Raw genomic sequence first — 12,998 nt, 5'->3', positions numbered from 1 at the left:
CCTACAAACACGCGAACTTCTGTACGGGATTCTAACTTATCAACATCTGGTTTCAGCACATGTGCTAGACTACCCCAAATCCGAATATGTCTTAGACTGGGTTTTCGTCCATTTCACAATTCTATGGGAGTAGAAGAAACTGATTTAGAAGGTACTAAGTTCAGAACGTATACTGCTGTTTCCAGAGCATATCCCCAAAACGAATTTGGTAAATCTGAATAACTCATCATCGATCTAACCATCTCCATAAGAGTCCTGTTCCTTCGTTCTGCTACACCATTCTGTTGGGGTGTTCCAGGTGCAGACAATTGGGATTGAATCCCGGCCTCTGATAAGTAATTCCTAAACTCTCCTAAGAGGTATTCGCCACCACGATCAGATCGTAGTGTCTTGATACTTTTACCTAGTCGTTTCTTCACATCAGCCTTGTATTCTTTGAACTTATCAAAGCACTCGGACTTGCAGTGCATTAGGTAAATGTATCCGTATCTTGAATAATCGTCTATAAAAGAGACAAAATATTCAAAACCACCTCTTACCTGGACAGACATAGGACCACACAAATCAGAATGAACCAATTCTAACACCTCTTTGGCTCTATACCCCTTGGCCTTGAACGGTCTCTTGGTCATTTTACCTTCTAAGCAAGATTCACAAGTTGGAAAATTTTCCAACTCTAATGAACTCAAAAGTCCATCGGCTATAAGCCTCTAAATCCTACTTAAGTTAATATGACCAAGCCTTAGATGCCAAAGATATGCTTGGTTCATTTCCGAAGGTTCTTTTCTCTTATTAGAGTTAGAATATGAGTTATAAATTTCCATGTTTTACTTTGTGGAAGAAATTGGATTTAAAGTATACAAATTGCCAACTAATGCACCAGAACAGATAATCACTTTATTTCTTTTAATAACTACATCGTTACTGAAAGAAACTGAATATCTATCTAAAAATAGTTTAGAAACTGAAATTAAATTCTTTCTAAAACTGGGTACATAAAGACAATTTCTTAAAACCAAATTCCTATTTCTACTAAAAGATAAGTAGACGTCTCCCACTGCAACAGCTGCCACCTTAGTAGCATTGCCCATGTAGACGGTAATTTCTCCTTCAGATAGTCGTCGGGTTTCCTGGAACCCCTGCAAGGAATTGCAGACATGATCAGTGGCTCCCGTATCTACACACCAAGTGCTGGTAGATAACACCGCTAAACATGTTTCAACAACTAGAGCATGAGATATACCTTTGTTTTGGTTCCTACGAGGACAGTCCGCCTTCCAATGTCCTGCCTATTTGCAGATGAAGCACTTGCCCTTCGGCTTCTTCACTCCAGCTTTAAATCCTGTACTCTGAGACTTATTCACTTTCTTTGCTGAACTAGCTTGTTTCTTCTTCTTCTTTCCTCTCGGTTTAGAAGTAGAACCATTTTCAGCATAGTGAATTTGAGCATTGTGACGAAACTGCCTGAAGTTCTGTCAGGAGTTCCGCCAATGAATATACCCTTTGTTCATATTGTAATTCAGTGGAATTGCTCAAAACTTCTAGGTAGTGTTGAGGATCATATCGATCCGGGTTTCCCATCAATTTCTCCTCCAAGGATCTCTATGTTCGGATAAGCCATCATCTTTAGGATATGATCCCTCATGGGAGTACCCTCTTGCATGGTGGTCATAATCTTTCTCATGGCTTCTTGCCTAGAAGCCCTATCCGATGATCAAAGAGTTCCTTGAGATTGTTCATAATATCATAGGTCGTTGGTAAATCTTGATCGATGTTGCAATACATTTGACATTGAAGTCAAAATGTAACACCGCGCCATCTCATCCGCTTACCCATTTCCTATGATATTCAATCTCCTCTTGGGTAGATTCACCTGAAGTATGATGGGCAGTCGGTTGAAAGTTCAACAGTAAGAACAATGTCTAGGTTTCTTTTCCAATCTATGTAATTAGGTCCAGTAAGTCTATTTTGTTGAAGTATGATGGACAGTGGGTTGAAAGTCATCCTAAGAATCACAAATAACTTTTGGTCAGAATTCTAAATTTAGAATAATATTGATTCCTCAAACAATACTATTTTAAATTAACCAACACCTCAAAACACCGTGAATTTTGTATGCCACGTTAGTGTGGACGTATACAAATTCAACATTTATAAAAGGAGGGTTTTATCCCATTAATTTTATTATCTTGTCAACCTAACTTTTTGACAAATAAAATTAATAGTTGGTGTCTTTTGGTTACACAAATAATAGCAGTGACTCCGATGGGGAGGATACTATTAGATGTGTCTAAGTGTATACCATTACTTGACACTAAGTCCATTAATAAGATTATACCTCTTCCGTTGGGGAAGATCACACGCTCTTAATTAACTTCCTATAGTCATCCAAAAATGGAAGTCTGTTCTAGTGATCCACAAACAAGCTCATCCGTTATGGAGGAAGGCACTCAGAGCCAACGCGCAAGCTTGTTTGCATCACTTACAAACCAGTAATGGAGACCATGAGATTTATTTAAAAATCCCTCTCCCACTTAGTTATTTATAAATGAGGAATTTTAACTATGCTAGCCTACTAAGCATGTAAACTAACACATACACACAACACAATATAAAAGCAATAAATAGAAAATCTAATTTTCAACTATTATGGCTTTTATCTCTAGTTGTCCTCCGTGTGTTGTCATCCCAAGCTGCTGCCATATTTGGCCACCGCCACCGGGTCTAGCTGTCGTATCCATCTTGCTCCTAGTTCCGCTGCGCCTCTGGTCCTTAGAAGGTTCCACGCTTTGCAAGATTCGATCCGCGATATAAATAGAATTTTACATTTTTGATCCTATATTCCATAAAAGGAATGTACATGTATCTAGATCAAAAATAAAATCCTAATAAAACTAAATACAGGTCCTGCTGTATTTTAATACAATCATACACACACATATAAATGCCCTTGACATGTCCAAGGGTCCAATCACACACATAATAACTAAAAGCCATAATAGTTGGATCCTGCATCCACAAAGTTAGCACATCCTACTATTAACCTGCCTAAATTATGTATGACATGTGCATAATTAAACTAATACCAAATACACAGAGGTAAAACCTCGCTCTGATACCAATTGTTGGTTGCTACTCGGAAAACCTAGAGGTTCCACTGTACAAAAATTTTGAACAAAGGTCTGAACCTTTTCCTAGCTACCATGTGTTCTTTTAAATTAAATTTTGGATCGCCTGCGGAACTTAACACGTTTGATCCAAAACTTAATCTATTCGTTCTTTTAAGTTTTGACTTGGGTCTCCTGCGGAACTTAACACGTTCGACCCAAATCACCTTAAGTTATTAATTCCATTAAATATTAATTTCCATAATCGATTCCCAGTACTGACGTGGCGAGGCACATGGCCTTCTTGGATATGGGAGCAACCGCCACCGACTAGACAAAACCTTTTATAGAAAGCTAATATTTAATTTCCTAAAATAACTTTAGGTTAACCGAAAAGAACAATCAAATCACAAGGAAAAGAAAAAACAAAAGAACACAACATCGAAAAACATATTCGAAATTCTAGAATCGTAAGCCTCTTGTATTTGGTATTATTTCCATAAATAACTAGTATGATGCGGAAAAGGAAAAACTACTAGTTATACCTTCTAGAAAGACCTCTTGATCTTCTATCGTATTCCTCTTCTAACCTCGGACGTTGTGTGGGCAACGATCTTCCGAGATGAGAAACCACCAACCACCTTCTTCTCCTCCTAGCTAGGTTCGGCCACAAAGAAAGAACCTTCACCAAGGAAGAAAATCAAAACACTAACCAAGCTCCAAGAGATGCTCGCTTCCTCTCCTTCTTCTTCTTCTTCTCCAAGTAGTATCTGGCCACCACAAGAGCTCCAAGGAAAGAGAGGGGTTCGGCCACCACAAGAAGAAGAGAGGGAAAGGATGGTCGGCCACACCAAGGAACAAAAGAGAGAGAGAAATAAAATAGAGGTTGTGCCTCATGAAGACACCCTCACCCCTTCTTTTATATTCCTTGGCCTAGGAAAATTAGGAAATTTAATTATAATAAAATTTCCTTAATTTCCTTGACATGATTTAATTGAGAAAAATAAAATAAAATTTCCCCAATTAAATTCAAGTGGCCGGCCACATCATGAAGAACAAATTGGACAAGTTTTAATCAACAATTAAAACTTCCTAATTTGTTTCCGGAAATTTTAAAATTAAAATTTCTCTTCAAAAATCTCTTCATGGTTGATAAAAAGAAATTTTCATAATTTTAATTTTACAACATGTGAATAATTTTTAAAGAGAAAATAAAATATCTCACCAATCTATAAATAAGGAAAGAGATCTAATCTCTTTCTTTAATCTATTGTAGATCTTTTATAAGAGAGATATTTTAATTTTAATTCTCTTTAATAAATTATATCTTCCACATAATAAAAATTAAAATTAAATTTCTTTTTTAATTTAATTTGGCCGGCCCCCACTAGCTTGGGTTCAAGCTAGGGCCGGCCACCCAATCTTATACCTAGGCCGACCCTAGCTTGGTTCAATTACTTTCTTCCAGACCAGGTTGCCTACCTGGAATGATCTGGGGATTACGCGCCGATTGTAGTTTTGCTTCATCCGTTGCCGGTACGCCATCAGCTGGACGGACGCCTTGGCTCGTTCCTCGTTGACCAAATCCAGCTCCATGTTCCTCCGCTCGGCGTTGCCATCATCATAATTCTAGATCCGGACGGACTCGACGCCGACTTCGACATGAATCACCGCTTCGCCGCCGTACACCAGATGGAAAGGCGTGACGCCCGTTCTTTCCTTTGGGGTCATGCGGATGGCCCATAAGACGCCAGGCACTTCATCCACCCAGCTTCCTCCCAAGTGGTCGAGCCGAGCGCGCAGAATACGAAGAATTTCCCGATTGACTACTTCGGCTTGACCATTGCTTTGGAGGTACGCCACGGACGTGAAGTGCTGTTCGATGCCATAACTTTTGCACAAATCTTCAAGCAACTTTCCTGTGAATTGCCGCCCGTTGTCGGAAACAAGTCGGCGAGGGATGCCGAACCGACAGATGATATGTTGCCAGATAAATTTCTTGACCATCTGCTCGGTGATCTTGGCTAGTGGCTCGGCCTCCACCCACTTGGAAAAATAATCAACCGCCACCAATAAAAATTTCCACTGTCCGGTCGCCATAGGAAACGGACCCACAATATCCATTCTCCATTGGTCAAACGGACAAGACACAGTAGCTGCCTTCATTTCTTCCGCCGGTCGGTGAGAGAAATTATGATACCTTTGACAAGAAAGACACGTCGCGACAGTCCGAGCGGCATCTGCTTGTAAAGTTGGCCAGAAGTATCCGGCCAGCAGGATTTTCTTAGCCAGCGATCGCCGCCCGGATGCCCTCCGCAGGATCCTTGATGCACTTCTTGGAGGATGTACACCGCGTCTTCCAAGCTCACGCATTTCAACAGTGGGCGAGAGAAGGTCTTCTTGTATAATTGATCTCCAATGAGCGTGAACCGACCGGCTCTCCTCCTTAGTAGTTGGGCCTCATCCCAATCGGACGGTGTAGCACCCGAGCAGAGAAACTCCATGATGGGTGTCCTCCAGTCGCTCGGAAACGAGAGGCCCTCCATCCGATCGACGTGTGCCACCAAAGATACTTGTTCAATTGGCTGCTGGATAGCGACTGACGTTATCGAGCTCGCGAGTTTGGCCAATTCATCGACCGCTTGGTTTTCCGCTCGGGGTATCTTCTGGATAGTGACTTCTCTGAAATTGGCTTTGAGCTTTTCGAAGGCTTCAGCATAAAGTTTGAGCCGAGCGTTGTTAATCTCAAAGGTACCAGAAAGTTGCTGAGCGGCCAATTGAGAATCTGAATGCAGCGTCACCCGTCCAGCTCCCACGTGTCTAGCTGCCTGTAAACCGGCTATAAGGGCCTCATATTCTGCCTCATTGTTTGTAGCATTGTAATCCAGCCGAACGGATAAGTGCATCTTTTCTCCTTGGGGGGAGAGCAGCAGTATTCCAACTCCGTTCCCGAGCCGAGTAGATGATCCGTCTACAAATATCTTCCACATGGCTTCGGGTTTTGGCCTTTGTACTTCGGTGACAAAATCCGCCAAGGACTGAGCCTTTATCGTCGAACGGGGCTGGTATTGAATGTCAAATTCGCTCAACTCCGTTGTCCATTTGATGAGCCGCTCGAATGCTTCGGGATTTAAGAGTACTCTTTCCAATGGGCTATTCGTCCGGACGATGATAGTATGTGCCAAGAAATAAGGGCGGAGGCGCCGAGCGGCGAGGACCAATGCGAAAGCCAGTTTCTCGAGCCCGGTGTAGCGAGATTCAGCATCTTTTAATATATGGCTCAGAAAATATACAGGCTCCTCTCCACTCGCCCTTACTAATGCCGAGCCGACTGCTTGCTCGGTCGAAGATAGGTAGATACAAAGCGGCTCACTCGCAACTGGCTTGGCTAGTACCGGAAGAGAATTCAGATATGTCTTCAGATCTTCGAACGCCCGATCGCATTCTTCGTCCCAGTGAAACTTGGTGGCTTTGCGCAAGATTTTGAAAAAAGGCAGGCTCCGATCGGTAGTCTTGGAGATGAATCTGGACAGAGCAGTTATCCAACCGGTCAAGCGCTGCACTTCCCTCAGATTTCTTGGAGGTGGCATATCTTGTAAGGCATTCACTTTGCTGGGATTTGCTTCGATGCCCCGCTCGATCACTATGTAACCCAAGAAACGTCCTCCTTTTGCTCCGAACAGGCACTTCTGTGGGTTCAACTTAACGCCATATTTCCGCAGCGTCCGGAAAGTCTCCTCCATATCTTTAAAGAGATCGGTCGCTCGGACGGACTTGATGAGAATGTCGTCCACGTATACTTCCAGATTTCGCCCGATCTGCTCCTTGAACACTTTGTTCATCAGACACTGATATGTGGCTCCCGCGTTCTTCAACTCGAACGGCATCACATTATAGCAATAGGTGTTGTCGGCTGTAACGAAGCTGACTTTTTCTTGATCTTCACGGGCGAGCGACACTTGATGATAGCTTTGGTAAGCGTCGAGCATACATATCAGCTCGCAGCCAGCTGTGGAGTCCACCAGTTGATCGATCCGAGGCAGAGGATAAAAGTCTTTCGGGCAAGCTTTGTTGAGATCCCGAAAATCTATGCATACTCTCCACTTGTTGCCCGGCTTGGAGACTAATACTACGTTCGCCAGCCAGCTCGGGAACTGGACCTCGCGTATGTGGCCGGCCTCCAGGAGTTTCTCCACCTCCGCTCGGATGATGACATTTTGTTCGGAACTGAAATCCCTCTTTCTCTGCTTCACCGACCGAGCATCCGGTCGGACATGGAGCTCATGCTGCGCTATACTTGGTGAAATTCCGGGCAGCTCATGCGTCGCCCAGACGAAGACGTCATGGTTTCTCTGGAGGCATTGGATCACTTCCTCCTTCTGGCTCGCCTCCAGATCGGACGTGATGAAGGTCGTGGCCTCCGATCGGGTCGGGTGAATTTGCACTTCCTCTTTTTCTTCATAAATCAAAGAGGGTGGCTTTTCAGTGATAGCGTTCACCTCGATCCGGGGTGTCTTCCGAGCGGCATTGGCTTCTGCTCAGACCATCTCGACGTAACATCGCCAAGCTGCCAGTTGATCCCCTCGTACTTCTCCCACTTTGTCCTCGACGGAGAACTTAATCTTTTGGTGGCAAGTGGAAACGGCCGCTCAGAATTCACTGAGAGCTGGTCGCCCCAATATGACGTTGTATGCCGACGGAGAGTCCACCACGACGAAGTTTGCAGTACGCGTCCTTCTGAGCGGCTCCTCTCCCAGCGATATGGTCAGCCGGATCTGTCCGACCGGCTGAACTTCATTGCCCGTAAACCCGTAAAGGGGGGTTGTCATGGGCAGCAGCTCGGCTCGATCAATTTGTAGTTGATCGAATGCCTTCTTGAATATGATATTGACCGAGCTACCTGTGTCAATAAAAACGCGATGAATAGTGTAATTGGCTATTACCGCTTTGATGAGAAGAGCGTCGTCGTGGGGAACTTCAACCCCTTCCAAGTCCCTGGGCCCGAAACTAATTTCGGGTCCGCTCGCCCGTTCCTGGCTGCAGCCGACCGCATGGATCTGGAGCTGCCGGACGCTCGCCTTCCTCGCTCGGTTGGAATCTCCTCCGGTCGGACCACCATCTATGATGTTGATCTCGCCTCGGGAAGTATTACTCCTATTTTCTTCTTCCCGAGCGGATGATCGGGGCCGTTCTCTAGACATCCGGAGATTCTCCCGCATCGGAGAGCGATGCCGCTCGGGAGTCTGTTGTTGTCGCCTGTCAGCTGGCGTCCGATCAGCTTCATGAGTTCTCTGTCGCCTGTCAGATGATGGCGATCGACGACCGCCACTCCGGGGAACGGGATGAGCGATCAAGGGAAGACTCCGACAATCCCTTGTGTTGTACGTGTCTGTCCGGTGGAAGGAGCAGAACATTGGGGTCCATTTCTTCTTTGGCTTGGGCCGCGCGGCACCCTAGCATGGGGGGAGCGGATTGCTTCGGCCCTCGGTCCTCTGGGTGGTTGATGAGCAGCGTGCGGCTTTCGCTCAGCAGGAGGAGCCCGCTCGGTAGGAGTTTCTTTTTTCCGGGCCGCTTGAGCTTCCTCCACGTTGATGTATTCGTTGGCCCGGTGTAGCATGTGGTCGTAGTCTCGGGGCGGCTTCCGAATGAGTGATCGGAAGAAATCCTCATCCACGAGGCCTTGTGTGGAGGCATTCATCATGGTCTTCGAGGTGGCCGTTGGAATATCCATGGCCACTCTGTTGAACCGCTGATGTAGGCTCGGAGCGATTCGCAGGCTTCCTATTTGATGGCAAACAGGCTGACACTAGTCTTCTGATAGCGCCCACTGCTTGCGAAGTGGTGGAGGAAAGCCGTTCGGAAGTCTTTGAAACTTGAGATAGATCCGTCCGGCAGTCTCCGAAACCACCGTTGAGCTGATCCAGAGAGGGTGGTGAGGAAAACCCGACACTTCACCCCATCTGTGTATTGATGCAGGGTTGCCGTGTTATCAAACTTACCCAAATGATCATCCGGGTCGGTGGTTTCATTGTATTCACCGATCGTCGGAGGCACATAGTGCTTGGGAAGAGGGTCTCGTAGAATAACCTCTGAAAATTGGCAGTTGATCCGCTCGGGCGATGCGTCCGCTTGGGGGGCTTTCCCTTTTTTGTCGTCTCGTCTTGGCATTTCATCCGAAGAAGATCCCCGATCTCGATTAGTTGCTGCGGCTTCAGGAGTGCGGAATAGGGCCCGATGGAATGCAACGGTGGCCTGAGGTGCTTCCGCTCGACCTCCTGATGCTGATGTTGCTTGCTGCTCTGCCAGCTCAGCTTGTGACTTTTGTTTCTGTTCCATAAGCTTGGCGACTCTTGTCTCGATCAAAGCGTCGAGTTCCTCCGTGGAGAGCATCACCGAGTGCTGTCGTCCAGCTTTGTCCATTGCTTCCAATCGGATACAGGAGCGTTCCCACAGACGGCGCCAAATTGATCCTGTCTGAAAGCTGAATCAACGGATGCTGGGCACGTGGCGCTCTCCGAGTCGCTAACGTGGATCTCCGACCGGTCGTACGGTCCTCCGGTGAACCTGCAAGGAAGTCGGGCCGGGAAGGAGTTCCCGACGACGACCCTCCGACGCTCAAGTCAGACAAAGCTTAACAAGAAAGTGGCTCCAAGAATCCTAGAATGCGTACCTCCGGCGAAGAATGAGGGCCTTTATATAGGGCTGGGGAGAAGCGGGTGCACACATACCGAGGTGTACACGTGTCCTCAGCCCATACCCCAGTAAGGGCCTGTCAGTGAGCTTACCTGACCCCATACTGCTACAGTCCAAGCACGTCTTCGATGGGAAAGCTGAACCCCCTGTCGTAAGATTTGGAGTATGGCCTAAACGTAGAACATGTCCGCTGTCAGAGAAAGATGTCCCTTGTCTTTTTCCCCTTGCTCCCGGTCGAGTGTCCGGCCGGCCAGCCTTTGCCTTACGTCCGGCCGAACACCTATAGTGGTCTACTTGGGAGATTCTCGGTAATGTGCTTTGTGGAGACTGTTAGCAGTATGCTACCTCATGTCTTCGGCCGAGCGTGCCCTCCGCTCGACCCTACGATCCTGTACCATGAGCGCCGGGGCCCAGCTTCCTGCTGGGGCGCCTTCAGTTAGAAACCGGTCAGCCAGCCGGGCGTTCGACCCACCCATATCCGATCGGCCACCTGGCCATTTGACTTTCACGTGGTGTTGACTTCCCAGAATGGGGGTCCCCTGTTCTTACCGCCGGATCACTTGGCTTCGAGAGTATCACTGAGATGTATGTTTCATTTTTTCTCCTCTTGTATCCATTGCATGTCGTGTAGGATGCAGATGTAAGATGGGTATAAAATTTGCTTTTGGTCAGTTAGGTTAAATATTTATTATTTCCTAAAAAATTTGGCACATTGTAGGTAAGGGGCGAGGATACTGATGATCCAACGACTTACCTTGTTCCCTCTACTTGATAAAACTGTCTAAATTTACTCTTTTTATCCTTTTGAAGATTCTGTGTAGTTTTGACGCATGCTTTATTCTGAAGCCTCTGCCTACAAAGCTTGTTTTGCAAAAGAAGGCAAAAGAAGGGAGGTCAGGCGATGAAGTTGAGCATTTTCTAGCACCATCGAGGGTTACTGTGAGGTAAAAAATCAGCTAGTGCAGTTACAGAGTTGAATGAATACGAGGAAACATCAGGAAAAAATGTATGTTGGTTTTGCATTCCTTGATGAAATGCATTTTAGTAATAGATTTTGAATTCCTAGCACATTGGCAATAGTCATGCTATTATCTACCTTTACAAGACCAACAGTTTGGTGAAGTTAGAACACCAAGAGAAAGTATCTTCACAAAGAGTTGTGTTGGATCATCAGAAATTATAATTTGTTATCTCTTTCATTAATAATTCCTCTTGTTGGCAAACAGTTTCTCATCACAGAATACGATGATAATCAGTTCATGAATTTTGAATCATTTTCATTTTCAGGGAAAACCAGATGATGTAAAGGGAAGGAGAGGAACTTCTTTGGTGTATGATGATGACCTTGAAGAAGAAGGAACGTAAATTTCAGAGCACGGATGACATATATCAGTTTAGTAGGGAGGAAGACCTGTCTGATTGACAAACTGGCCTTCCACTCCTAGAGACTCACTTCAATGTATAATCTTTGGACAGGGATCCTCTGGTCCAGGATCCCTGAATCAATGATGGACTCTTGCATATTCATTGGATGGGTGGACTGTACCCTACCTATTAAATAGGTGGGGTCCAATTCATCCCACCAATGAAATGTAGGGCCTCCTCTGATCCAGAAGATTCTGAACCAGAGGATCTGGCCTCATAATCTGAGACGGTTTTATACTCTTTAGAAGAAGATAAATTATGGTGGTTGATCCTGTTCGAGAGTGAGTCGACGGACGCTGGGAGGTGGCGCTCACGTTGACTGGATGCTGAATGAAGACGACGTGGACTTCTAACGAGCTGAGTCTGTAACCACAAGTCGTAAGTACCGAGCTAGGGAGGGGTTCCCCAGCGATGACCCTCTGACGTTCAAGTCAGTCACCGGCGGCAAGCGAATGAAGAATCAAGTAGAGAGAAAGGAGTAGCAGCATAATTATAGATACAATAATGAAACCTCAGTCGAAATCTGGGAGTCCTTATATAGGGCTACCGAGAGGCGCGTGCACGCTTCCAGAGGCATGCACGCTTCTCAAGCATACCTGGAAAAAACGTGTCAGAAAAACATGTCTAACGTCATATCCACCGAGTGGGAGAGCCGCTCGGCCAGCTTGTCGTCTGGGTGATACAATGGTCGGGCCGAGTATCCGCTCAATCGATGACTTGCTACTCAGTTCCGCCCTGTCAAGCGAGGGAGCCCTGTCTGTCGGGTCGAGGCTGGGCCCACTGCTTAGCTGAGCGGGGCGGTCGCTCAACCTTCATCCCTCCTTGCTTTGAGTTTTGTGAGCATCGGAAGCTCGGTGTCTGACCGAGCTGTCGAAGTGTCAGACCGGCTACTCTTCCTGTTGATCGGGAAGATAGTTCGCTCGCTCGGACGCCTACCTAGGACGTTGACCACTTTGACCTCCGACCAGGATGACCTCACCTTACCACCGGATTAACGTTATTTGCTCTAGCGCAACGACTCTTTGTATGAGGAGGTTAAGTATCTAACGAGATATTTTACATCCACTAAAAATTGATCTCAATACCTATTGAAGCAACCATTCATATAAGTACTAATTATGGGTCCCCTCTGGATGATCTAATAGTCGAGGTAAATATTTCCATCATGCGTCAGTCACCATTCAAATGATTAGTAGCCACCCATGATTTACCTCTTTTGCCTAGGATAAGTTGACAGAAACACTAAGGATGAGTCTAGTCACTTTTTACCACCACTCATCATAGTGTTAATTTTAACCTCGAGATGATCTAATAGTTAGCTTATGAGATGTTGTCATCATAAGATTTGAGGTTCGAATTTCGACATAGTCGAGATAAATATATCTCTCATATGTCAGTTATCATTCCAAAGATTAATAATCATTTATGATTTATTTTTGTCATTTTAGAGTAAATTAATAGAGTACTAGGACGAGCCTAGTCATTTTTTTACCACCACTTAGAATTAATTTTTAAATCTTATTTGACTAACACGTCCCGTAATTTACCTCTAATACAGTGATTCTTTATAAGGAAAGATGATATATTTTACCGCCGGTGAACAATAAACAAACACCCATATAAATATTGCGTCAATCCGTCTAAGACATGACATGTCTTGTTGTACCACAAACTCGTGTCGATGACGATGCTTCTGCCTGTGATTCTGCAGTGCGATCCAAACATGTTCTCCCAGGAGTGGCTCCACATCGTCGACTTGTGGACACGCCCTCG

Source organism: Zingiber officinale, chromosome 7A, assembly GCF_018446385.1.
Source record: "Zingiber officinale cultivar Zhangliang chromosome 7A, Zo_v1.1, whole genome shotgun sequence".
Lineage (NCBI taxonomy): Eukaryota > Viridiplantae > Streptophyta > Magnoliopsida > Zingiberales > Zingiberaceae > Zingiber > Zingiber officinale.
The sequence above is the reverse complement of the archived record's forward strand: the minus strand, read 5'-3'. Positions refer to the sequence as shown.